Genomic DNA, 26,004 nt, shown 5'->3' with positions numbered 1-26,004 from the left:
TATTACAATTTACAGTATACTTTTCAGGCACAAGCCACCAGGAAGAGAAGTTGAGTTCGAAGCACTAACATTTTATGACATGAAACCTATATATAAGAAACTGGTCTACTAATGGTCAAGCCAAAGTGGTGCTAGATAAGGGTCAACAGAATTCATGGGTGGCTAGGCTTGGATCTCTTTGTGGGAGCACAGTAACTCCAAACTAATAATGCATTTGACCCCGTCCTCGGTCTTAGTCTGCTCATCTCCTACAATACCAAGATACTCATATAACTGCACAATTTCTGCAAATTTATATAAGATCTACTGATAATCATTAAAGGAAAAATCTAACATCTATGTATAATATTATATATTTTAAATCAATTAAAAATATCCTTTGGTTTCACAAGTTTGTGTTATTAGGCACAGCAGGGGTTCTAACAGCAAAGTGAAAATTCAAGGCAATAAAGGACACCCTCAACTAATTAATGCTGCATTTCAGCTGTGAAATAATCCTATTGGTAAATATATGAGCAGTAGTGTTAAAATAATTTTAATCCCACAAATTCTATAGCAATCTAAACTTCTGCAACAATCGAATCAAAAAATTTGATTTGGGCCATATATTCAAAATATTCTATGCAGATAGTCCTCACTTATCGAATACTCATAGCGCTCATTCAAAGACAGCACTGAAAAAGGCGACTGAAAAAGTCTTCAAAATGGTGGCTATCGTGTCCCTGCAGTCACATGATTATGATTTCGACGCTTGGCAACTAGTGTGCATTTATACAGCAGTCACAGAACCACACGGTCACCTGATCACTGTGGAGAAGCTGGTGGGAAGTCACAAGTTGCAGTCATGTGACATCACACTAAATGATCTGCAATAATTCACTTAAAGGATGCAGCCAGAATTGACAAACTGATGTTATGTATGTTAGGTGCAGTCACGTGATGCTTCACTTTATAACTGCATCACTTAACAATGGAGTTCGCGGCCCTAACTGCAGTCAATAAATGAGGTCTACCTGTATTGATATTCCTCATCTTGGATTTCTAGAATAACTTGAAAGATATTGTAAAAATATACAAAATGAAAACAACTCAACATAAAAACTGCATTGCCTTGTAAAAATTAAAATCCCTGGATAAACACAGAAATGATTCAATTTATCTCTAACATAATCGGAATGGCAAATGGAGTCATCAAATTTATCAGGAGAGCCCCAAGAATGAGAAACCCTGAGAAAGCCACACCACACAGGGAATTATTTTAAAGCAAAACCTCTCTCATAAGAGAAGAAACAGGGTAAGATGAAAGTATTTTGCCAGTTGTGGTTTCTTCCATTACTAAAAGCATAACAGTTGGTTAAAAAGGTAAAGAGAACTCTTGTTCTGGTTACTATATTCATGCAGTTGCTCTTAACAGCATTAGAAAAATGCTTTTAGCAAATTTTGATTGTTTTTATGTATATACAGTATAAATTTCTCATTGAAATTTCTCACTGATAGTCTTAGAACAGAATTAAACATTCTAGAACAACATCCTTTCCTCGTTTAATAACTATAGCTAAGGAGTATGTTTGATAATTTTGTACCGTGTTTCTCCAACAATACGGTCTCCACCAATAGGAAGGCCCAGCATGTTTTATTGGCATAAAATCAAATTAAGCCCCTCCCCCCAAATTAAGACCTATATTAAACATGTGAAATGGGGGGGGGATGGCAGGGGGGGTTGCCGTTAGGAAGTAGTTTTGTTGCATACCCGGATATGGTGCTGCCTGTGTTGACTTTGGCATTGGTAGGGCACTTCATATCAGGAGACCTTCCTCCACTGTTGCTTTCCCTTCTCCTTTGCTGCCATGGCGTTTAGAGCAACGCTGCGGCATTTGGCGCAGCCATGTGCAGCCAGCCAGGGCTCCTCCCTGCAACCGGAGCCCGGCGGAGACACTCGGCTTCAGGTGCTCCTGTCGCCGCCTTCCCTTCGCCTTCAAAGGCAAAGCCAATTCTTTTCACCCTACTACTGGTACGACAAAGTCTTTTCCCAAGTCCCTCCAGCCCGAACCCAAAGGGGCCACTGGGAAAGGCCGCCTGAGGCAGTGATAGCGCCCACCCATCCATGGACAGGGAAGCAAGGCGACGGTCTGCACCGTGTCCTCCTCCGAGCTGAGCCCCACCAAGTCAGCACCTCTGTCTGATGCCCGTTGCGCTGCAGCGTTTGGAGCTGCTGGCGCATTTGGAGATGCATGGGGATGGGGATGGGCTGGGCGAGGGGTTTAAAGGACAGGCAGCTTTGGGCTCTCTCTGCCAGCAAGGGAAGCAGCGCTGCCATCACCTCGCCTCCCTGTCTGCAGATGGGTGGGCGCTATCACTGCCTCGGGCAGCCTCTTCCAGTGGCCCCTTCGGGTTCACGCTGGAGGGACTTGGGAAGGAAGCCAAGCTCAGGTCAGCCCGGCTCTTTTGCTTGGCAGGCGGGCGCGCACCCGTGGCTCGCTTTCCTGGCTCTGCCCAGCCCACACAGCTCTGGCGCGGCCCTGGCGGGTCCAGCAGGAAGGCGCTCGCTGCCTTGGTGAGAGCTCTGCTGCCGGGAAGGAGGGCCTGCCTGTCAGCTGTGCTGGGCGCCTCAGGCAAAGCTTTTTGCACTCTGCCCAGCGCCAGGCAGGGATGGCGGCTGGGCGCTTCTCCCGAAGTGGGTCGATCCTGCGCTGTGGCCCCGGAAGATTCGCCTCCCCACGTGGGGTTGGGCTGCCCTCTCAGTCAGGGGAGGCTTTGTTGTAGTAGGGCGTCGTTTTTAAAATAATTGGCTTTACCTTCGAAGGCAAAGGGAAGGCGGCAACAGGAGTGCCTGAAGCCGAGTGTCTCTGCCGGGCTCCGGTTGCAGGGAGGAGCCCAGGCTGGCCACACGTGGCTGCGCCAAACGCCATGGTGTTGCTCTAAACACTGCGGCAGCAAGGGAAAAGGGAAAGCAACAGTGGGGGAAGGTCTCCCGATACAAAGTGCCCCACCAACGCCGAAGTCAACATCCAAGCTGTCGCTGCCCGCCCACCCGAGGATGCAAAGGGGGGAATTAAGTCACCCCGAAAAGACGGCCTAGCCGTTTTTTCGGGGGTCAAAAAAAAATAAGGCCTGGCCTTATTTTGTGAGAAACACGGCAGCTTAAGCTTTTTAAAAACAAAGAACCATAGCACCCCAACTGAATAAAAATGACCTGATATATATCTATATACAACATTTCTGCTAAATTGCTAATAGTTTTATTTTCTATACTTTATATATTGTAGATGCTTAATATTACTTATTGGGAGGTAGTGGAGGTTTTTCGAGTTGGTTTGTCTTTTAAAAAAATCTAGTAAATTATACATATATACTACCTGTGTGTATGCGTGCGTGCTCGCGCACACACACACACACAACCCCCCCCAACAAGAAACTAACAGCAATTGAGGAGGTCAATTTGGGGAATAGAGAAAGGAGAAGGTAGAGGGAGAGTAAATCAGTGAAATACTTCTCGTTGAAACTTTTCCAGTCCAATTAGCAGCCTGCCCTGCAGCTGTTTTGGAAGGGGGAAAAAATCTGAACATGCGATGCTAAGTTTTAGTGTTATTTCTGTGACAATGTGTTTTTTCCAACATAAATTTCCTCTTGATCTACACAAATCTTAATATATATATCTCCATGTCAACCAGTCATATCAATCCCACAGGGAGCTGAAGTTTGGTCCAGAGCTGAGAATGATGAGACACTCTTTACACAATTAAGAGCTTCTGATGGTGGAATGGTTGTCAGCTTTTAGACTGGTTTGCAACACTTAGCAGGAGATAAGTCAATAGGGTATTCATCCACTAATGAATGCATCCGAAGCATGTTAATTCATGCATATTACAAACTGTCATAGAAAAGAATAGGAAGAGCAGTTGTCTTCCATCCGGCTGACACATCACAATAAGGCTTCAGCTCTGTTAGAATAGTTAAAGCAATGTATGATTTTTTTAAAAGAGATTTTTAGAAGATAACTCAATGAACCATTATGATTTTATACTTCAGTTTCTGAATACAAGTTCTGAATTTAATTCTGTATCAGTTACTGGGCTTTGAAGCCAACTTTTAATCTTCCTCCCCTCTAATACTTCAATGTTTATTTTCATTCCTTATTAGCTAAGTGAGCAATGCTTTTTCTTCTGTCAAAAGGAAAATAGTTTCCTTTCAGATTGGTTACAAGCCTTATAAAAAGATGCTCGGTTTATTTAATATATAATATTTGCATTAAAATGTGAACTATGAGACCCACTGAAATAATTGTTGACCTGCTAACCTGTATCTCTGGGAAAACTGTAACTAAAAATGTACTGCTAGCTGTAAAATCTGTTCCAAGGCCCCTCCACCCCTAAAGTATAATCATCTTAAGTACTCTACTGTCAAACTGAAGTGTCACACATCAAACATTTCCCACGATGTCTGATGCTATTAGTTAACTCCCAGGGAACTCTCATACTCATTAACGCAGTCCTGCAAGTTTTTAAAAGTTATCTCCTGTCAGCAGTATGACACAAGCAATCTTATTTCTCTATGAACTGCTACCTTGAGAGTTGTGCTTGGCAAACTTTTAAAATGGGACGTTGTTTTGAGCTTAGATTATGTTTTTTTAAAAATTATCATTTTCAATTATTTAAACAATTTGACAACCTGTGAACACATTGTGGTTACGGGAAAGAAATGTCACATCGCTTTCAATATCTGAAATATGTATTCATTTATTTACTTACTTACTTCTCCAGAGCACCAAAGCAAACTGTATAGGTATCTCCTGTTGTTTTATCCCGGTAACAATCTTGTTGGATAGGTTGGGTTGAGAGAATAAGACTGGTTCAAAAATACCCATTTCCCATGTCAAGAGGACAGATCTGGTCAGGAATTATGTCACTCTGCTATACACAGTGAGTCTCCTCTTTACAACAGTATATTTGGAAGAAAAGAGGCAGAGTGAGCATTCTATCTAAATTTATATTTAAGAGGAATAAAGAAACTGTGCTAATAGATTGTGGCACCTGTGAATATTAATGTGCTCAGTGACTTTTTTTTCCTTGCACCTGCTAGCATCTCTGCTACATCCAATTGGGGTTGTATACTTTAGATTCTTCTCATTTAAAAAGGAGTAAGCTCACCTGTTGTGAAACAATCCATCAGCCTCAGGCATAATCTTTATTTCCAGCAATGTCTTTATGTTCCCCATAGATTTTACTTCTTCTGTTTGTTTGTTTATTTCTTTGTTTACTACTGTGGCATATAGCCCACAAAACAAAACCATTAAAATAAAACAAACAGCAACATCCCAAAGAATAAAGGTAAAAGTAAAGGTTCCACTCACACATACATGCTAGTCATTTCTAGCTCTAGGGGGTGGTGCTCATCTCCGTTACAAAGCCAAAGAGCCAGCACTGTCCAAAGACATCTCCATGGTCATGTGGCCTGCATGATTAAATGCTAAGGCGCACAAGAACGCTGGTACCTTCCCACCAAAGTGGTCCCTATTTTTCTACTTGCATTTTTACATGCTTTCAAACTGCTAGGTTGGCAGAAGCTGGGACAAGTAAAGCTCACTCCATTACGTGGTGCTAGAGATTTGAACCGCTGAACTGCTGATCTTTCTGATCGACAAGCTTAGCATCTTAGCCACTGAGCCACCATGTCCCAAAGAATAGCTGCATCCAAATCTATAGCAGGAAGGTTTCCCCTCCTTTTAGACTTAGAAAATTCCAAGACTCTACAAAAGAACCTAATTTTACTGTCCTTCTGAACATTTAGAGGGGTGGGAGCCAACATAATAGGTCCCAGAGACATTCTAACAAAATAAAATGGTATATGGCTGCAGTCTAATGCTTTGTGTGGAATTGTGCCTACCAGCCCAGGGGAGAAAAGACAATATAAAGCTTTAGGGGATGATGGTGACAATGAAAAAAAAAAAGTCTCATCAACTCGCCCATCCCACCAAAGTGGTCTTTTTGCAAGAAAATCCGAAATGTACTCTTAAAATTTCAAGTGTTACACTGGCCTTAAAAGATTGGTTATCTTTATTATATTTTAGTTCTGCTAAATGCAAATACATGATTTTTGTCATTCAAATGCAACAGTTCATTTATTTGAAAATCTTATAAAGGGTACAAAATCAGCAAGGAATAAATGGAGTTTGTTTTTTATTATGCATCTTTCCAAAACATTAAACTAATTCTTTTTTCAACAACTGTTTCTAGGCTCATCAAATAATCAACTGCAACTGGCATTCAACCTAAGTAAAGCTTCAAAACAAAATGTGTAAAAATATAGCACTGATATATTGAACCGTTAAGAAAAAAAATACAGTGACTACTCGAATCATAAGAACTGAATTAACATTTTAAGAGGAACACAGTGTCTTCCAGTAAACTATTAAAAAAGCTTTGACAAATCATCTATAAGAAATTATTCCCCAAAACAGCATTTTCAATTTAATTTCAGTCTATGATCCATCACTAAACCAGAGACAGATGTCAATGAAAAAAAAATCTATTGTTCAATTTCTAAGGTAATTCCATTTTCATGAAATCATTCAACCTGAATTCAAAGGGGCCCTGTCCTTTCAACAAGAATATACAAATACAATAGACTAGATGGTGAACAAACGAAAACACCTGAAAGTATTTTACTGTCAAAAAAAAGAAACCAAGATCAAATAAACCAGCTAACAAATAGGGAGAATTGAAAATACTGTTTTGAAACCCCAAAGGTAACCTATTATCCAGCAGCTCTTTTGGCAAGTACATGAATTCCTTAGATTTCAGGCAGAAATTTCAAACCCTACCCATCACATGGCTCCTCTAGCAACAGATGTTAGAAACCTAGGACTGTATGGTTTATATGTATGCCATATACCACTTGCTTTCGGATGGACAATTTAGAATGAAATAATAGACTAAACAAGGTATAATTGAGCCATTGTATGAAGTGATACATTCTCCTTTTCTGTAGGCCTTGGATGATTGATTACCTGTCAGAATAAATAGCAATAGCACTTAGATTTATATATTGCTTCATAGTACTTTACAGCCCTCTCTAAGCGGTTTACAGAGTCAGCATATTGCCCCTAACAATCTGGGTCCTCATTTTATCCACTTCGGAAGGATGGAAGGCCGAGTCAACCTTGAGCCTGGTGGGATTTGAACTGCCAAATTGCAGGCAGCCAACAATCAGTAGAAGTAGCCTGCAGTACTGCACTCTTAACCACTGTGCCACCAAGGCTCATAATCCTAGTGAATCCTATACTGAGCAGAAACTTGGAATATATGACCTTAAGTCATCTCCTTAAAGTGTATCCATTAGCAGAGCTCACTCAGAAGACTGGAAACTGAGACCCCTTTTAATAAATAAAAAGGAAGGTGCTTATGTGGAGCAGAGGCACTTTTCCCCAATTATTGTGAAGCATGTACAGCCATACTAAACACTGCTAAGGGACAACGAACTACCGTCACTCCAGTCACTCTCTCTTCCTCATAACATCTATTAGAAACGTGATATGACATTATAGTGGTGCATTACTTGCAGACCTGACCCTCATTTATGTCATGAAGGCCAAGAAATAGTTTGTGCAATGAGATTATTTCCCACAATGTAGTTTAGAAAATCTTTTCCTGGCATGGTATCCTCTGGGTGCTGCATTTGAACTCCTTTAAACTCAGTTCGATTTATTAAGGATTGATGTTGAATACATGAAATGCACCAGGTCAACTACCAATGTTATGAAGTACAGAATGTTATGAGAAACAGAACTGAAACTGGCATGGATATGCTCCCGCCTAATGTCATGTTCTGCTCTTAAAAGTAAGTACTGACCTTGGGAATTAAACTGGGGAAAGTTTATGTGCATGCAAACACTCGAAGTATTTAATGGCTGCAGATCTTGTGATTCTGTCAGCCAATTTCTTTTTTCAAGCACACACTTATGAGAACAATGGTGCTGTGATGCCTTGCCAAAATACAGTCAATAATAATTACAGCAAATACCTGCTGCAGTCATAAGAAACTTTCATGCCACAAAAACAGCACATGACAAGTCATGTAGCTACTCAAAATGCAGCTATTAATCTGTATGTCTTGAATAAGCATTATCCTGCTTTCTTTCATTTGGAGCAACTTGCTATGGCAATATGGCTTAAGAAAATAAATGTATTTCAGACTATACAGGAAGACTATTTATTTAGCATTATCATCTCTCAATCCATATTATTTTACATAATTATTTTAAACATCAGATGAAAATACAATACCTATGATAAAACACCTGCAGAAATACAGGTAGTCCTAGATTTATGACCACAACTGGTACCTGAATTTCTTTCACTGAGTGATTCAGTTGTTAAGTGAGTCATCCTATGATCATGCCCAGTTTTACAACTTTTGCCAGTCATTAAGCAAATCATATGGTCATTAAGTAAATCCAGTCGGCCCCATTAACTTTGCTTGTTGGAAGCTGGATAGGGAGGTCACAAATGACCCTGGGACGCTGTAACTATTATAAATAAATGCCAGGTACCAAGTTCCTGAATCACAACTACGTGATCACGGGGTTGCTGCCATAGTCATATGTGCAAGGACCAATTGTAAGTCACTTTTTTCACTAGTTATAACTTCAAGATTGCTAAATGAATAGCCGTAGGTCAAGAACTACCTATATTGAATCTTAAAACAGCAGAGATGAAAATGCTACAATCAAACAAGTTTCCCTGTCTGTCAGCAATTCTACTGCCATATTCTAGACCTATTTCAAATTGCACATGCAATAGTGTTATCTGAGTAGCGGTTTATCAGCCTTATCAGTATGATTAAAAGGGAAAGCTGAATGTAGGGAAGGTATGGAACTGAACAAATCTTCCTTTTAGGATTTTTTACAGGATTGAACCATTTGTAATGCCATTCAGTTAGGCGGAAGAAACCTTCCACTAATATATATATTACTTTGCATCTAGGAAAGTTTGTGTTTATCTGCACTGGGAAGTTGTATGCAGAGAGCAGGCATCAAATTCTGCTGTAGGTCATAGGATTAGAAAGTGGGCGGCTCAAAATGGAAAAGATCAACATGCCAGGCCATCGAATGCTTGTCTCATAGATACACATGGGGAAAATTATATACCTATGTCTATGTCTGTATGTCTGTCTATCCCAGATCTAACCTATTTTTAAATTTCATCCTTATCAGATCTAACCTATTTTTAAATTTCATCCTTATTTTGCCATCTTCTTCCCCCACAACAAATTTAGTCCAGTCGTGTTCAGTTCTTGGAGAATTATTCTACTGACAGACAGACAAAGAGCATATTTACACACTTTATTTCAAACACTTTATTATGTTAGAAAGAAAAAGGAAAGAGAGGCAAAAATACCTATCAGGAGTGTGGGAAAGAAGAAAAACTGGAATAAACTCAGGGAAATTCTAGATATTTAAAAATTGAGGTAAAGACTAGGATATATCTGAGTGAAAATACAGGAAGAGATGAAGTGTGAGTAATGACGCATGCATTTTACAATTATTTATATAAAGACAATTTCTAAATTAAGGTACTTGCCATCTGTGAAATGAATGTTCTGTTCAAGCAGAAAAAAAAGTCAGTTCAGAATAAGGCTTCTGTGCTTTGAGGCTCAAAAGACATATTTGCCTTGTGCTCAGGTTTCAAAATAAGCTATATTTTTGCCTTATTAGCCTTCTGTGAAATGAATGTCTAATTCAATCATTTTACAACTAGCATCCTGTACGATGATGCTCAAGTTATGTTTTCAAATTACAAATGTGTTCAAAGCCTCAAAAACCAAGTGCCACAATAAATTCAGATATTACAGAGTTCAATATCCTAAACTACTTTAATCACTGAGGGAAAGATTCAACCTACTCTGCACCTCACTTTTCTGTTTTAATGTCAGTTTCCGCATTATATTAAGCTATAATGTGGTGTGCAATATGGTTTTAGTATAGTGTCTTGGGCAAATCCAGGCAATATGGTTGTAAACAATAGTATGGATCTGTCCCTGTTGAGTCAAGCTCAATTCAAGTGAGACTTTACATTCAAGCAATAAGAGACAGTTTGTTAAAAAACATAAATTCCATTTCCAAACCCAAACATACATGAAATTATTACATTTTGGAAAATCAGGAGTGCAATAACCATTATAAGATTTAAACTAGCATATTCACTAGGAAATTATCTCAGATGTCCATTCATAATATGAATCAACATACCCTAGTTTCATCTACTAGTTAGTTGTCACAACATTCTAACTAATCAGATGACAATTCCAAATTTCTAAAGATGAGATGGAATGGTGATGAAAATATCTCACTCTACTTCCCAAACTTTGCTTATTGTATATCGTATTTACAATATACTCTTGTATATTGCCACACATCTATTCAAGAATGCAAACTAATCCCACTTTTTTCATTCAATGTTCTTATAATAATCAAGATGTAGAGCCACTTGAAATGATATCCACATTTATCCACTGAAACCATCCATCCATCCAGCTTTAGCATTTTTCAAAATTCTTAGACTTATGATTCCCTTTTCAAGTATGTTTTACTGTACTGTAGTAAGAAGTATAGCATTCAATTTCACACATCAAAATATTTCTATCATTCCATTACAAAACTCTAAAAAGCTTTTTACAGCATTCTTTCAGTTCAGTTTCAGCTCAAATCATTTAATCACTTTTATTATTAATTCCATTGAGTCTATTAGTGGCTCACACTTCTGTGGCACTCTGTAGCATAGTACTTTTCACTCTGTTCTAAGCAGTTTCCATAACCTCTTTTCGTTGGTTCACTTTCTATTTATTCTGTTGGGAAGTTAATTATCTTTTAATACTGTTTTATACAGACCTCCTGTTTGTGATGGAGTGTAGTAATCAGGATTCCAGGAGGGAGGAGGTGTATTCAAGAGGAATAAGAGGCAACTTAGTTCAGATATTTTGTTTGAGAAAAATGGTGAAGACAACCTCCCTAATCATTCCCAGAGTATGTAATAGTTGTAGAGAGTAGAGTGCTTTAGTTTGGCAAGATTCTGCCTGCAGAATATTAAAGAAGTCTGCTTGGAAAAATTACCAAGTACTGTATCTTTCTGAGTTTCAGAGGCTGACATTTTTCTCTTTCTGCAGTCATTCTTCTTACACTCTCATTTCTTTTTCTTCTTTTTCTTCCATGCTCATTTTCCCCATGATTGGTTCCAAACAATAACAGGAAATGGCCTGCCACACTCAGAATTTCTCATCATCCTAGTACTATTAGTTCTCTGAGTCTTTCATTGTAAACAATCAGATCAATGGTATTTTAAGAGTTGTATTTATTCCTTCGCACATGGGCATCCAAAGGTATGGTGCAAATAATGAAATGTATTTGAGGACATTACTTGAGAACATTATTATTATTTGAGGATAATACATGCTTTTGTTCTTGGTATTATTGTGCTTTGCCACGGATGCCATCTTTCAAATTTTCATTTATTCAATAAACTTCCTTTACATCACAATTACAGAAGTAATTCTAAGTGGCTTAGTCTATGAATTTGAAACATACCTTTTTCTAAGATGGTATTTTATTGTTCTCACTAATTCCTGGGTCAACAAATGGTCAGTTTCCCATTTTTGCATTATCTTATTTTTATTCCAACCTATCCATCTTATCTGATGGTTTTCAGAATATTGCACAATATTTTTGCAAAATTCATCTCTGTTTCATCTCATTTTCACAATTACATTGAACATAAATCTAACTGTCATAGTTATGGATTCTTACTTACAGGTGAATTCATAGTAACCAAAATTCTTACTTTTCTGAGTGAGTATGGTATAGTGGCTAGAGTGCCAGCCTAGACATCAGAAGATTGTGAGTTTTTTCTGAGACATGAAAGCCAAGTCAATGACCTTGGCAAGTCACTCTCTCTTAGTCCAACCCACCTCTCAAGGTTATTATTGTGGGGAAGCAGCAGTATTAGGTATGCACACCGCCTTGAGAGAGACAATGATAGCAAGGTAAGAATATAACAATAATATATTTTAGCTTTCATAATTAAACCTATACCTCCGCTTGCCTGAATGAACTAATTTTATCTCACAATATCAAACTACTTTTATTCATATCTATTACATCCTTCACAGATAAACAATATAATCATTAATTCATGTCCACTATTACTTATTTTTTCTTATATTCCAAGTCTCATTCTTCCGTATCTGCCAATTGTTTCCAGGTAGTCCATAGATTATTAAAGGCCATGTCTATACCGAACACTTTTTAAAACTTTATCCATATCCCAGGTCAGAGAAACCCCCCCCCCACAACATCTCCAGGGCATCAGGGACTGGTTCCATGGAGAGAGGTTTTTCCAGGGACCAGAGGAAGACTGGTTTCGTGTGCTGCCCGCATCCCATGGATTAGGCTTTTCTTGTTTGTGCGGCCCAGTTGCTGCTCTGCCACGGACCGGTGCCAGTCCACAGATTGGAGGTTGGGCACCCCTGCCCTAGGTCATCTGCTCATTATTTGCTAAAGGTAAGGATTATATAAGTCACTTCTGGCACATGTTCAAGTGTAACCAAAGCAGTTTATCTCCAGCATGCCCATGCTGTTTAATGCAAATTCTATTCTAAAGACTACTCAGAAAGCCAACATGCCAATCAACACATCCCACCAACTAGGAGTGTGCTGTGTAGTGTACTGGCACACACTCAGGATATTTTAATCATATATAATTAATCAAGAGCTTCATTACAGAGATTGCTATGATTAAGCATAGTTGCTGTAAGAAACAAGCCACCCAGTTCAAATATGGTATCAATAGTTATGTGTATCCCCCATAAACTATCCTAAAAATGCTGAAACTATTATTAAACAATTCTTTTTTTGTTCTTCTTTCTTTCATTTATACAGTACTTTCTTAATATTAGATTTAGAATGACTCCAAATAATATTGTACATAAATATTCACATACCTATTCAGCAGCATAAAAAGTTGCCTGTCCGGAATTTTTAAGCATGTAAATTTAAAAATCCATATCATATCAAGTCACATCTACAAAATCATGAATGCTTGTAAATCTAGTTTTTAATCCTACAATCACACTGCATGATTTGCTTAGTTTGGCTTACATTTATAAAGCTAAGGAATGTAGGTTTGGTATAAAAGTACCTAACAAAGTTACTTTGGGGGGGTGGGGTTGGAACTGCTAGCCAATAACATGTCAAGGAAGCAAAAGGAAAAGAAAAGGTGCTTACAACTCATGCATATGAGATTGGTGGTTATATACATTTATTAAATAAATAAATAAAACTTCCAGTGGGACTTTCTATATTAGTGTTAACCCAAATGCCCACAAGTTTTTTTTTCCTCTTTCACATCCCATTCCTTCTAGTTCTGGTACAAATGTCAGAAGAAACCAACCAGTAAAAGAGTGTGTGATAATAAAAGAAAATTAATATTTCTACTATCTGTACTGGACAGGTCTCATTACACATTGCTTCCAAATAGAACTCAAGACATCCTTGTGGGTCAGTAAGACAGGTCAGTTTCAACACTCAAGCACAGAAGTAAATGATAGTTGAAAAGCTCCAGTTATCTAAACCAACAGAAGCATAGATAATAATAATAATAAAAAAGCAAATACAGGTTTGCTACAACCCCATCAAAGGCTTAGATAACCCACCCAGATCACAAAGAAGCAGCTTCTGGGATTCACTCTCCAAATTAAAAACTTGAATTGTGAGATACAATGCAAATACACACACACACACACATCGCACACACAGCACAATATACCCGGGCTCAGTCATCCTAAAATGATCATATTTCTCTGCCATCCATCAGAATTAAGCTGCTTAGGGATGCATAACAATTCTGTATATGCAGTTGCCAATAGCAACAGGCATACAATTGTACAACTAGCTCCCCTTTCCAGCAGCAGCAGCAGCAGCCGCAGCCAAAGGAAAAGAGTTTGCAAACAGCAGGACAGGGGACAGCAGAAAGAGCAAGCAAAGGAGCCAGTAGAGGCAAGGGAGAAGGGCCCTGAGAGCAGCAAGGAGAGAGATGAAAACAGAAGGGACAGAACAGGCCCAACAGTGGGAGCCCTGATCCCGGGACCAGGACAGCAGCAGCAGCAGCAGCAGGAGTGGAATGAAAGGGGTTGGAGGCGGGTTTAACAAAAGCCCCGATGCAATGCTACCAGCCAGTTCCAGCGACAGAAACTTGTCGCCAAAAGGCAGCGCGTCTTTTTTTTAGGCTCCAATCCATCTTCCCCGCTCCATCCGTAACTCAACAAGGCCACCCACCCCTTCATCCCCATTCCCTTCCCCAAGCACCGTAAAACTAGCCCTTCCCACTCCCCCTAAGGTCAGGCTCGTCACCAGCAGCGTCCGACGGGCAAGTCGCGTGGGAGCTGTGCAAAACTTTTTAAAAAGAGAGAGGCCGGTGGGACGCTGCTGCACATCCCTCCGTCCGCAAGTTCAGAAGCGTGGGCCTGTCGTCGTCGTCGTCCCCCAGCCCTCCTCCCATACCTACTCGTTCCACCAGGGCCCGCATCTCCCTCGTTAAAAGACAAGTTACACGCCACGAACGGGCCAGGACTCGTTGTGTGTGGGGGGGGGAGAGAAAAGCAACCCCCGAGCTACAAGCTCGTTCAGAGGGGTCCGTCCAATTGAAGCCGCGACAAAACTCCACAGCGCCGCGCCTCTTTCTCTCTCTTTTTTTTTTTCCTGTCTCTTTGAAGAACAGACCTAAGGAAAGCGTCAACCTGCCAGCAGCGTCTCTACAAGACCCGCTTCGCGACGGGTCAACGGGTTGGCGCCGGGGCTCGAACCTAAGCGCGAGCGCTCCCCCTCTCCTCGGCCTCGCGCACTTGTCCGCCGGACCGCCGCGGCGAGATTGGCCAGCCGGCGGGCACATGCCCGGCTCAGCCGCTTCTCCATCTTTGCTTTCGCTCACGCGCTCACGCATTCACACGCATGCACACAAGTACGGCGACCCCCGACGCCGCTCAGCCCCCACCCCAACCCTTCCCCCCCCCCCCCTTTCGCCCGGCGCTCTTTTTACCTTTGCCTTAAACCAGGAGAGAAGGGGAGGAGACGGGGGGGGGGAGAGAGAGGGAGAGACACGCCAGAGGGCGGGGTCCACTTCAGAGCAGGTGAGGGGAGCGCAAAGCGCGCAAGGAAAGAGGGGCGGCCGGGGAGGGAGGAGGGAAGGCTCGGCGCAATTGCTGCCTTACCTGCTCTGCGGAGGGGCATTTTGCAAGCGGCGGCGGGGAGAGGCGGGGCCTTTACGCTCCCCGGGGACCCGCCGGAGCAGCCCGGGAGCCCGACGGCGGCAGCCAAAGCAGCCCCCGAGTTTCTAAACTTGGCATGGGGGTCTCCCAGCATTTAAACGGACGCGACCGCGGACGCCGCCGCCGCTCGCTCGCAGCCGCAGCCGTCGCCGCTTCTTCCGCGTTGTTGTTATGCTGCCGCCGGCGGGCTTGTCTCTTTGCTGGCGCTCCCTGTCGGGCTGCGGGCAGGGCCGCCGCTCCGCGTGCGCTCGGGGAGGGCCGGCCAGGCGGCGGGCTGGGGGAAGGTGGCCCTCTGCTGCGGGGAGGGGAGCCGAGGCAGGGCTGCACGGCCTCAGCTCCCCGAGGGGACGCCGGGTGAAGGGCTCCCGCCCTCACCTCGCTGTTCCGGGTCGCGGCCGGGGCCTTTCAATTCCCCCTGAGCGGAGGAGGCTACTTTAGGATCGGAACGGGAGGGGGGAGGGTGTTGTCATAAAGAGTGATGCGCATCTGCTGCCATCGGAATCGGTCGCAACGGAACGGCTCTGACAAAGCTTTGCCTGCAAGCGGGGGTCGGGGAAGGGAGGGGGGGAGAGCTTGTCTGAGGAAAACTGCTATTGTGGGTTGGAACTGGAGGGTCTCGGGAGGAAGAGACAAGTGGAGAAAACTAAGAGGTTCTCTGGTTTCCCCCTCCCTGCTCACCAGTCAAGTTCATCTTAACGGAGAACGAGACCTAGCGAGAGCTTCCCTCCCTCTCTGGATCAGATATGTGGACTTCAATTCCCAGAATTTCCCAGGCAGCATGTGGGAATTGACATCCATTCATCTTGAAGCTTCCAAAGTTGAGAAGAAGTTCTGCCTTAGACTCTTGACAAATCACTTTCTAATGATAAATTGCAGTTGTCCCTTTGCAATGCAGAACCAAATTTGGTGTGATTATACCAAGCATTTTCTGTCTCTCAAGGTAAATAGAAGACTACCTGTTTTGAGACATTCAACCACAGCCTACACAGCAAAAAGGCTGGTGTTCGCTGCACATATTAAATCACAAAGAAGCAGATTATATAGAAAGAATCAGTGATACAGAAAAACTCCACATTGTGAATTATAAATGTAAGCAATCTTGCTATTCTGCTTTGGTATAAAAGTTGTCGTCTTAAATGGAAAACTAAGTCCAAAGCTAGCATTTTACAAGTCTAAGATGACAGTCGCGCTCTTACTTAGATTATTGGTCTAGCAGCTAGCTTGTTCATTGTAACATTCCACATGAAATTCCTGAAATCTTAATAAAGAATTATGACATCCGAGACTTCTGGCCATTGTGAGTTCCTTAAATTTCTGAGCCAGATAATTAGCTAAGTGGAAGACTTGTTCTCTTAAACTTGGTTGCTTGCAGCCATTACATTACCCAGTGCTCACTGATGATGTTAACCTAGTCAGCTAATGAAACATCTTCATAGTGACCATCAAGGATTCCACAGTTCAACCCTGAGCACATATATTCTCTTTTATTGGAATTTGCTAAGTAATTACAAAAAGGTCTTCATTAAAATAATTGTTTGGAAATGTGGCAATTGGAAAATGTCTTAAAAGTTATCTGAGTCAAATTCTGAAAACGGGGGCCTGAGAACTGGATTTTCTGATAGATCAATCTTGAATAAAAACAACTTCTAACTAAAGAATGAAAATAGCATAAATTACAGTCAGAAAGTGAAAGAAGCACTGAGAGGCATCTGGGACTGACTTTGTTTCCAATTATATCACTAAGAAAGCAAGCAGCAAGACCTTAGAGCAATGTTTCTCAACCTTGGAAAAAAAGCTGGCAGGGGAATTCTGGACATTGAAGGCTACACATCTTAAAAGCTGCCAAGGCTGAGAAACACTTGCTGCCTTTGAGTTTCAAGTGGTCCAACTCCAGTCAGAGGAAAGTGGAAAAAGTAATGCTTCTGGATGCATACACAAATTTCAGTGTGGAGAAAAAAATGTTGTCTAATGACTTTACAATGAAAAAGTTCTCCCTATTCTTTATCATTTTGCGCTGCAGTTTAGTTGTTTACACTTTTTAAAAGCTGTGAACGGTAGTTGTACTTACGTATTTATTTTCATTTTTTTAATGTCATTGTGATTTAACACATAAATAATATGTTAATCTTATCCATCAGATTAACACTGGTAACTATTTAAAAAAAAACACTCTCAATGTGATCATACCACAGGACATCCCACAGTATAAAATTCACATTGAAAAGCATATTGATAAGAGACCATGTGTTCCCATCACTTACAAATACAGTATATGTCTTTGTGCAAAAATGTTTGACATTACTAATGGGAAAAAAACGGAAATTGAGGGAAATAATACAAATTAGTTGACAGGTATATGGGTGCTAAATTATAAATAAGGAAGTAGAATCGTCTAAGCTCCAGTTCAACCCATCACTTAAGCATGAATTTAAATTTAAAAATATAAACAATCCCCCTCTTACTTCCCTCAAAGCATATGTAGCATAAACACAATGGAATTTGGCATGGGCGTAAGTGACCTGCTGGTTTATGCGTACAGCATGAAGTTTCCTTAATCCTCAGTCCATCAGCACTCATGTTTCTAATAGAGTGTGCAATATATTCAACCATGACAGAATAAGATATTACAAGAAAGTCTTGCCATATTATCAATATCTCTATTTCAAAAGCGACCTTGTTAATTTTAAACCTGTTAGCCCAACATCGATTTTCAGTATAATTATAGAAAAGTTAATGTAGAATTCAATGCAGCTATCTTAAAGACAAAATATAGTTACACTCAAATCAGCAAGGACTTTTTTAGATGTGATGAAATCTGTACTATATAGGCCAATTAACATTATTTTGACAAAATGCTGATAGGAGGAAAAAATATTAGCATATTCAATGTCCTTAATTATTTATAGTGGTGTGAATAGATTTTGTTGAAGAAAACATTTGTGCAATCTGCGTTAAGTCATCCAATATTGTATCACCTTCATTCATGTTCACTCTTGGTATTAATTATTCCTGATTTAAATAGATGTTATATTAGCAGCAGAAGAAAAATTCTGAAGATGCAGGAAGGTTTAATTCCCGTCTGTAAAAAAAAATTGATAGAAAGTAAATGCTTCTCATGTCGTTAGATGAATGCAAGATATGATGAGTCTGTCAAAGAAAATCTTTTGGGCTTCAGTTTACATTGACATAAAATAATAATACTAACAACAACAATAAACCCATCCCTGGTAGAGCAAAGCAAGGAGGGAGAGCAATATAGGTCTAAATTTAATATCGGTAGTACCTCAGTTTGAAACCCAGCAAGGCTCCAGACTGAGGCAGCACCTCAGGATAAAACTTTGCTCAGGCGGCCAATTTGTTTCTGACTGGTGCTGTCTAAATGTGTCAGGGCACAGTATGTCTCAGTCATACCAGTGAATGACATGACCTGTATATCACATCTTTTTAAATTACGAAGACATGTACATTATTTCAGACAAAAACAATAATGCTGAAGCTACTAGACAATCTTTAAAAATAAAATCTCTTAATTTTAAAGAATAAATTATGTACTTTGTACCAATGGAATGGAACCAGTCTGTAGGAAAGCCAAAACTGTGCAAATCCTTCTGTTCATCTGCAACCATTTACAGGAGTGAATTGTTGGAGGGGGGGGGTGTTTGAATGTGATGAATACTGCATTATAAACCTGCAAATATTTCTACAAGAACCCATTACAATAATAGGTATGTAGTTTTATGATATACATATATGAATTAAGCCTTGAGCAAGACTGCTCAAATGCATTCCTGATTTTCATTAACAAGATGCAAAAATGACAAATTATTTCCAAGAACTACAACAAAAATATTTATACCATTTTTACATAAACAGCATGTTCTAATGGATGAAAGCAAAAATACTTTCAAGCACAATATAACATTATGAAACACACCTTTCATTTCTATGACAATTGAAAAGAGGGAGATTCATAAGAAAAAAAATATCAGGGAAAACTTCACTGCATGAAATATACATTTTGTTGTTATTGTTGCTATGTTGCTATAGGACTGCAGAAAAAACAATTACAACCAGCCTGCTTTCAATCAAGGACCTCTATACTGCATGAGTCAAAAAGAGGGCTGTGGAAATATTTACAGACCCCTCACATCCCGGACATAAACTCCTTCCCTCAAAACAACGGGAGCACTGCACACCAGAATAACCAGACACAAGAACAGTTTTTTCCCCGAAAGCCATCACTCTGCTAAACAAATAATTCCCTCAATACTGTCCAACTATTTACAAAGTCTGCATTACTATTAATCTTCTCATCACTCCTTATCACCCATTCTCTCCCACTTGTGACTGTATGACTGTAACTTTGTCGCTTGTATCCTTACGATTTATATTGACTGTTTCCTAGTATGATTTGATTGCTTATTGTACCCTATGACTATCATTAAGTGTTGTACCTTATGACTCTTGACGAATGTATCTTTTCTTTTATGTATACTGAGAGCATTTGCACCAAGACAAATTCCTTTGTGTGTCCAATCATACTTGGCCAATAAAGAATTCTGTTCTATGTGTTTGAAACTAGGTTTATACACAGGTACTGCTTTCTCTGTGCTTAGGTCCCTTCCAGCTCTGCTATTCTGTATTCTATCCAATCATATCAATTTTTTGGAAGCATGAAAGCAGATACCAGTTTACAACCCTGGTATCAAGAATGAAGAACAAGAAGAAATATCTACATTAGGTTTGTTCATCAGTTCCTCAAAAACCAGTAAGAGTCTTATAGTGGAGCCACTATATACAAATGCCATGTCAGAATCAACTCGGACCAACCAAAGGAATGGGAATTTTGCTTGCTTCAAAAATGGTACTGTTTCAGTATCACAAACTACATTGCATTACAATTAACTGGGCAGATGAGGGAAGAGGCAGAGCCCCAGTGAAAGAAGATATCCCGTCGATCATTGCTTCTCAAAGACTATGTTCATACAACACATTGAAATCAGTTGTAAATCTACCAAGTCCATTTGCACATGCTAAGATTGCTAGTTCTAGACTTGCTTACATGGTTTTTCATCTTGTTATTTTGATGTTGACTTTCTGTGGGTTTTTTTTTAAAGGCGGAGATTGTATGCTGTTTAAATTGGATAATTAAATTTTGTGCATATGGTGCAAAACCATGAATGCATTAATTCAGTAATCATGTTAAGCATGGTATGGGAACATAGCCAGAGAATTAATGCAACTGTTGAATAGGGAGCTAGACAGGTTTCCATAAAAATTTTTTTTTACTATGGAGCCAGCTCCATTTTTATGGTTTCTTGCCTGGGCACGATAAAGTGTTTTTTCAGAGGTCCTTCCAGAAATTATACATTCACATAACATAGGACTGGTAGCCAAATTGAGGGAAACCCAAAGATTTCTCCCTGTAAGGCATGTCTGATTCTAACATTTGGCAATGATGATGGCTAAGCTGGAATGAGAAAGATCTTTAACAAATGCACAGACTGAGAAATTTTAAAAAAATGGCTGAGTCCAACTTGTTGAGGATTTAATGTTGGCAAGAAGACATGGGTGTACAAATACATATCAGAGAATATGCACTATATATTCACAATAGAAGTCTAAGCAAATTTAAGCATGAATGGCTTCCTTACATATATATACTAATAAAGGAGACTATTTGAAGCTTGGGGTTGAAAGGACTAGCATTGATGTTACCTAGTTTGGGTAATAAAACATCTGCAAGAAAACAAGCTGAAATCCCTCATACCATATACCTGTGATGATGAACCTATGGCATGCGTGCCAGAGGTAGCACACAGAGCCCTCTCTATGGGCATGTGAGCCATTGCCCAAGCTCAGCTCTGCCATGCATGCAGGGGTGGGATTCTACCGGTTCGCACCTATTGGCTAGAACCGGTTGTTAACATTCTAAGCAGTTCGGAGAAGCAGTTGTTAGAAGAAATTACTGGCCTAATCCTGTAAGGAAGGCAGGAAGGAAACATTCTGGTGTTGCTTACAGAAACTGCCTCTCTGTTAGCCCTTATTCCTTGGACTGTTTTTCACACTTACGATTGCTGCAGCATCCCCACAGTCATGAGAGGCTGGCGAGGAGATGCGTGCCTCGATGTGAGTGTTGTTGAGATGGCCACACCCAGCCAGTCACATGACCACCAAGCCATGCTCACCAACTAAGTCACGCCCACAGAACCAGTTGTTAAAAAAATTGAATACCACCCCTGCACACATGTGCAGACATGCCTCCCACCGGCCAGCTGGTCTTCAGGTCTCTGCCACGCATGCACAGGGATGTGGGGTGGGAGCATGTGGGTGGTGCATGTGCATGCATGGGGCAGAGCATGTATGCAGGGGACATGCATGCATGCAAGGGGGACGCGCACACATTGTATTTTGAGGATGTGCACGCGCACTTTGGGCACTCGGTGCCAAAAAAGCTAGCCATCACTGCATACTATACAACAAGGCGAATGTAAGTATGTATGGGTTTTAAGGGAAGAGAACTGATCAAATAATTGAAATCAGAGATGCTAAAAATTCGAAATCTTTACAACTATTTAGCATTATAGTATGAGAAAGAGGAAGCAAATGCTATTTATAAGGTTTTTTTTTTAATTTTTGTATTTTTAAACAACAAATAGTGGAGATTTTAGCTGAAAGATTTACATTCTTATTTACAATGTTCAAATAATATAATTTACTGTTTTCTATAATTAATTTCTAATCAAGAATACACTGTACAATCTTGGTACCTCTTGTTCACTTATAGATGTTTCATTTATGTATCAATCAATTATACATACATACATATTGTGAGATGGGCAGCTACATAAATTTAACAATTGCATATATACATTTGGAGACCTCGGGCAACACTGTTGTTTCACTGTGATAGAATGATAAATTGATGTTTTGCGGTATGTTGAAAAAGCAATGAAAATTAAATGCATAGTGCTATCTTTCCTTCTCCTCCCCTTCTTCCTTTATCATTTCCACCCAGAAAATGAATGAGTAAGTGAATGAATGAGTGTGTGTGTGTGAAATAGAAGGACACAGCAACAAATGCTTTCCAATTGTTAAACTAAAGTGTGCTTAAACTAGTACTGAGCATCCTTGAATTCAGAGAGTACTGGCAAATCTCTGAACATTTATCTGTTTTTCATTAAATATTAAAATTACATTGTTACAACTTCAAAGAAAAGTGCAAGTTTCTAGTCACTTATCCCAATGTCCCATAGATGCTGATAATAGCAGCTACTTGGCTCAGGGTCATTTCTGGCTGATCATAGTGTGCCTTTTATTTTAAAAAATATTGTTTCCCTGGTAAGGAAGTCTATATAGCTATTTCCTCTTGGGTTTTCTAAGTTAAAGCACATCTCAAATATATCATCATGACAGACTGTAACAGCATGACATTTGCTGTCCCCATTCCAGGTCTCTCTCCTGCCTCTGTTATTTCTCTTTCAAGTCACTGCAGTCTTTTCCCATGGGGAAAGTATAAATGCAGAAGGCTCTTGGCAACAAATTCAAGAAGCAGAACTCTTTGCTGGCAATCAATGTGCCTTTTCAGTGAGCACTACGTACCTGATGATCAACAGAATTAGATCTACAACATTTTCAAAGATTTAAAAGCCAGGAAACCATTTAATGATGTTTTCATAAATCTTAACCAAAGTGCTCAGAAATCAAAAAGAGAAAGCATGCATGATAAAGGATATATTAAAGGTTGAATTTAGTTTCATGAGAGAGAGAAAGAGAGAGAGAGAGAATAGTCAGCACAACTACAATTGATTGTGTTTGTATCAGCAAAATGAAATCCACTCTTCTCCTACTTCCTGCCTTTCTTCTTGCTACCTAGAGATAGCCCTAGTATCAAAATTATTATCTTCTGATTTCAAAAATTTTTAGTGATAAGGATTGTGTGAAACAATCTGTGCTATTGCACCTCAAAGCCACTCAGTAACTCAATTTATCATATATCTGTGGATCAACAGATTTTAACAACATGTTGCACGATGCATACTTTTTAACATCACTTTTAAGAAGCTGTAATATTTTCAAAGCATACACCATCTATAAAAAGCAAGTAGCATTTCCCATTTTCTGGTGTTTTGTAATTTTGAAAATACTTGATCCTTTTCTTTATAAACTTGTTAAAGAGTGTATGTTTAGAGCTTCGCATAATCATTGTTCAGTGTTCAACTATGAATACATTTGCAATTTGTTTGCTTTGCTAATCTAAATGCTGAATGTTCATGTTTCCTTTTTTCCAAATTGTATTTTCACACGTGCAGTGATATAGTTGTATATAACTGTTGTGCTCCCTGCCCTTCATCTGAACCATGGATTATAGGTTCAAGAGCACCAGACAATAACCATCTGCCTTACACAGATGGGATTGGGCAAAATCAAAGATGGACGTTTTCTAATCCTTAATAACTTTTCAAGTTGAGTGCGTCTGAATATAAAGAGTTCATTTCTCCAAATGAAAGTAATAAAAATGAAGCGGGCTCCCTAAAATCACATGTTGAATGTTTAATGAGAAAATATAGCACAAAGTTAGTTAAAAAATGGGCAGCTATATGAATGTTTAAATAAATGCATACATACATACATACATACATACATACATACATACATGCATAACCTACAATATTGTGCTATGTTTATATATTTTAACTTTAAAAATATGTGTATTTGAAAAGTAGCCTGATTCTGGTGAATTGTGTAAGTTAGAAGAGTTAATATTTGTAATAGATTCTGCTCCTATCACAGTGATTTTCTTGAAAATCCTCTGATAAACCTACAGTATTACTAGCCTACCATTGGCAATATCCCTACCTAGTAGGTGCTAAAAGGGCTTTTTGCAAACCATGAAATAGGTATAGCTGGAAATTGTGGGGATGTCAGGGGATTCTGACATCTCCACAATTATAGCAGACCAATTCTTCCCTCCTTCCCGCCCCATTAGCTTAAGTGGGGGGCCAGTTATGTAAAACTCTAGAATTGAAAGCCCCATTAAAGCCCCTGCCTTTCTTTCATATATAAATCACATGAGCTTTGAAAATGGTGGACGATCCATCGTATCATATTCCACCAGCCCTAGCTTGAATCAAAATCAAGAAGTTTTCGCAAAGAGTCGTTATATCTTCCTTCTGTAATTCTCTGCAAAATTATATGAGACGTGAACAATCCACTGATGTTAATAATGTATCAGGTCACCCAGCAGATTGAAAATCAATTCCTAGGTAATCCACATTCAGTCAAAGGTCCTGGTTGCTTCATTTCCAGTCTCAAGTGTAACAGCCATATTTAATATTGTAATATTGTAATTGCCAAATACATTGCTGCGCAGTAAGCTAGGAAAGGGAGGAAAAAGTCTGGATCATGAATATCATACAGCGGCTAAACCCTAGCATAGAACATTATATTTGGTATCCCTTTCCCCCCACTTTTATTCCCAGGCCTGCATAAGCTAACTCTTGGATTGCAATCCTATCCCTGACTATTATGAAGGAAGACGCACCATTCTCTATTAAGATTATTTTGCCCTGTAGCTTTATTTAATTATCTCTTGGATAATTAGAGTGAATAAAAAGAGTTATAAACTATGCAATGAAACCAATGTTGGGGGGAAAAAGAGCAGAGGAATTATCGAAGATGCATTTTCATTCAGCATTTGGAGAAACCTGTTGTCAGAGGAATGTGTTAGCATTCCGAATAGTGCCTCCTCAAACCTTTGAAGCAATAGCACTTGAGATGTCTTCCCTTCTCACAATGTTATGACACGGTGGTATGAAATGTGCTCTTTGAGAAAGTGAGGTCTGATCCGCACAAGTGGTTTGCCCCAGCACAAGTCCAGTCTCTGATAATTTCTTGAGGCAAGGAATGTGTGATCTTTTCCATAGCCCACCAGGAAGGCAACATCTGCCTGCCTTTTCCTGGGACTCATTATGTCGTGTTTTCTGATTTGTCCTGGCACAATCTCTGCTGTCCACAATTGTCTGCTGTGCTCTTTTCATTGTATGCAAACACCTACACAGGCAAACCACCTGCAGGACAGAGATGCCGCTACCCTCTGAACAGTTTGTTCTTGAAACAAGGTCATCAGCTGAAATCCCAGCTTTCTTTCTGTTTAATCTTACTGATATAATGGATAATTTGTGGGTCTTAAAAACAAAAAAGCAGGTGGAATTGAAAAGCTTCCTCCCTCCCTCCCTTCATAAGTCCACTGATGCTGTCCCCATTGGGAAGCCTGGGCACTCTCTCTAGTGCTCCAATTAACGTCTTTTTTTTTTTTGAAAGTTTTATTTGGGTTTTCACAAAAACAAAATACAAATAAAACATCATTTTTGAAAATAGCATGGTCCCAGGTTATCACTTCTTCATACAGACACAAAACTCATTTTTATATTCTATTCCATATCTTATTACCATTTTATATTTTCTACATAGTTTTTCCCCTCTTAATTTTCTCAACTTTGTTTTAATTATCTCAATTCAAATCATTACATTTATACTTTTGTCTGTCCTGTTTCAATTTCACATTATCTTTTCTTATTAAGCAATTTTTTCCCTATAGTTACCAATTAGAGTATGGCACCTTTATATCCTTTAATTTTATCCATTCAAACTCTTATTTAAGCTTCAATGTATACCTTTAAGATTATAGCA

The 26,004-nt window shown here is 39.7% G+C and overlaps 1 protein-coding gene across 4 annotated transcripts in view; it reads right to left on the bottom strand.

Annotated features, from left to right (window-relative positions):
* Positions 1-26,004, bottom strand: part of NCKAP5 (NCK associated protein 5) — a 666,974-nt gene that overhangs the window by 413,159 nt on the left and 227,811 nt on the right. The window contains exon 1 of one of the 4 annotated variants that reach the window (XM_087920338.1): positions 15,256-15,579. The exons of the other annotated variants lie outside the window; for them this stretch is intronic. The gene's annotated coding sequence lies outside the window, so the exon portion shown is untranslated. Of the gene's footprint in view, positions 1-15,255; positions 15,580-26,004 lie in introns of those variants that run through there. 4 annotated transcript variants of the gene reach the window in all.

This window comes from Pseudonaja textilis, chromosome 1 (genome assembly GCF_049901715.1).
Source record: "Pseudonaja textilis isolate UNSWEBS1 chromosome 1, rPseTex1.2, whole genome shotgun sequence".
NCBI classification, from domain to species: domain Eukaryota; kingdom Metazoa; phylum Chordata; class Lepidosauria; order Squamata; family Elapidae; genus Pseudonaja; species Pseudonaja textilis.
This window is presented reverse-complemented; position numbering and strand designations above follow the sequence as displayed.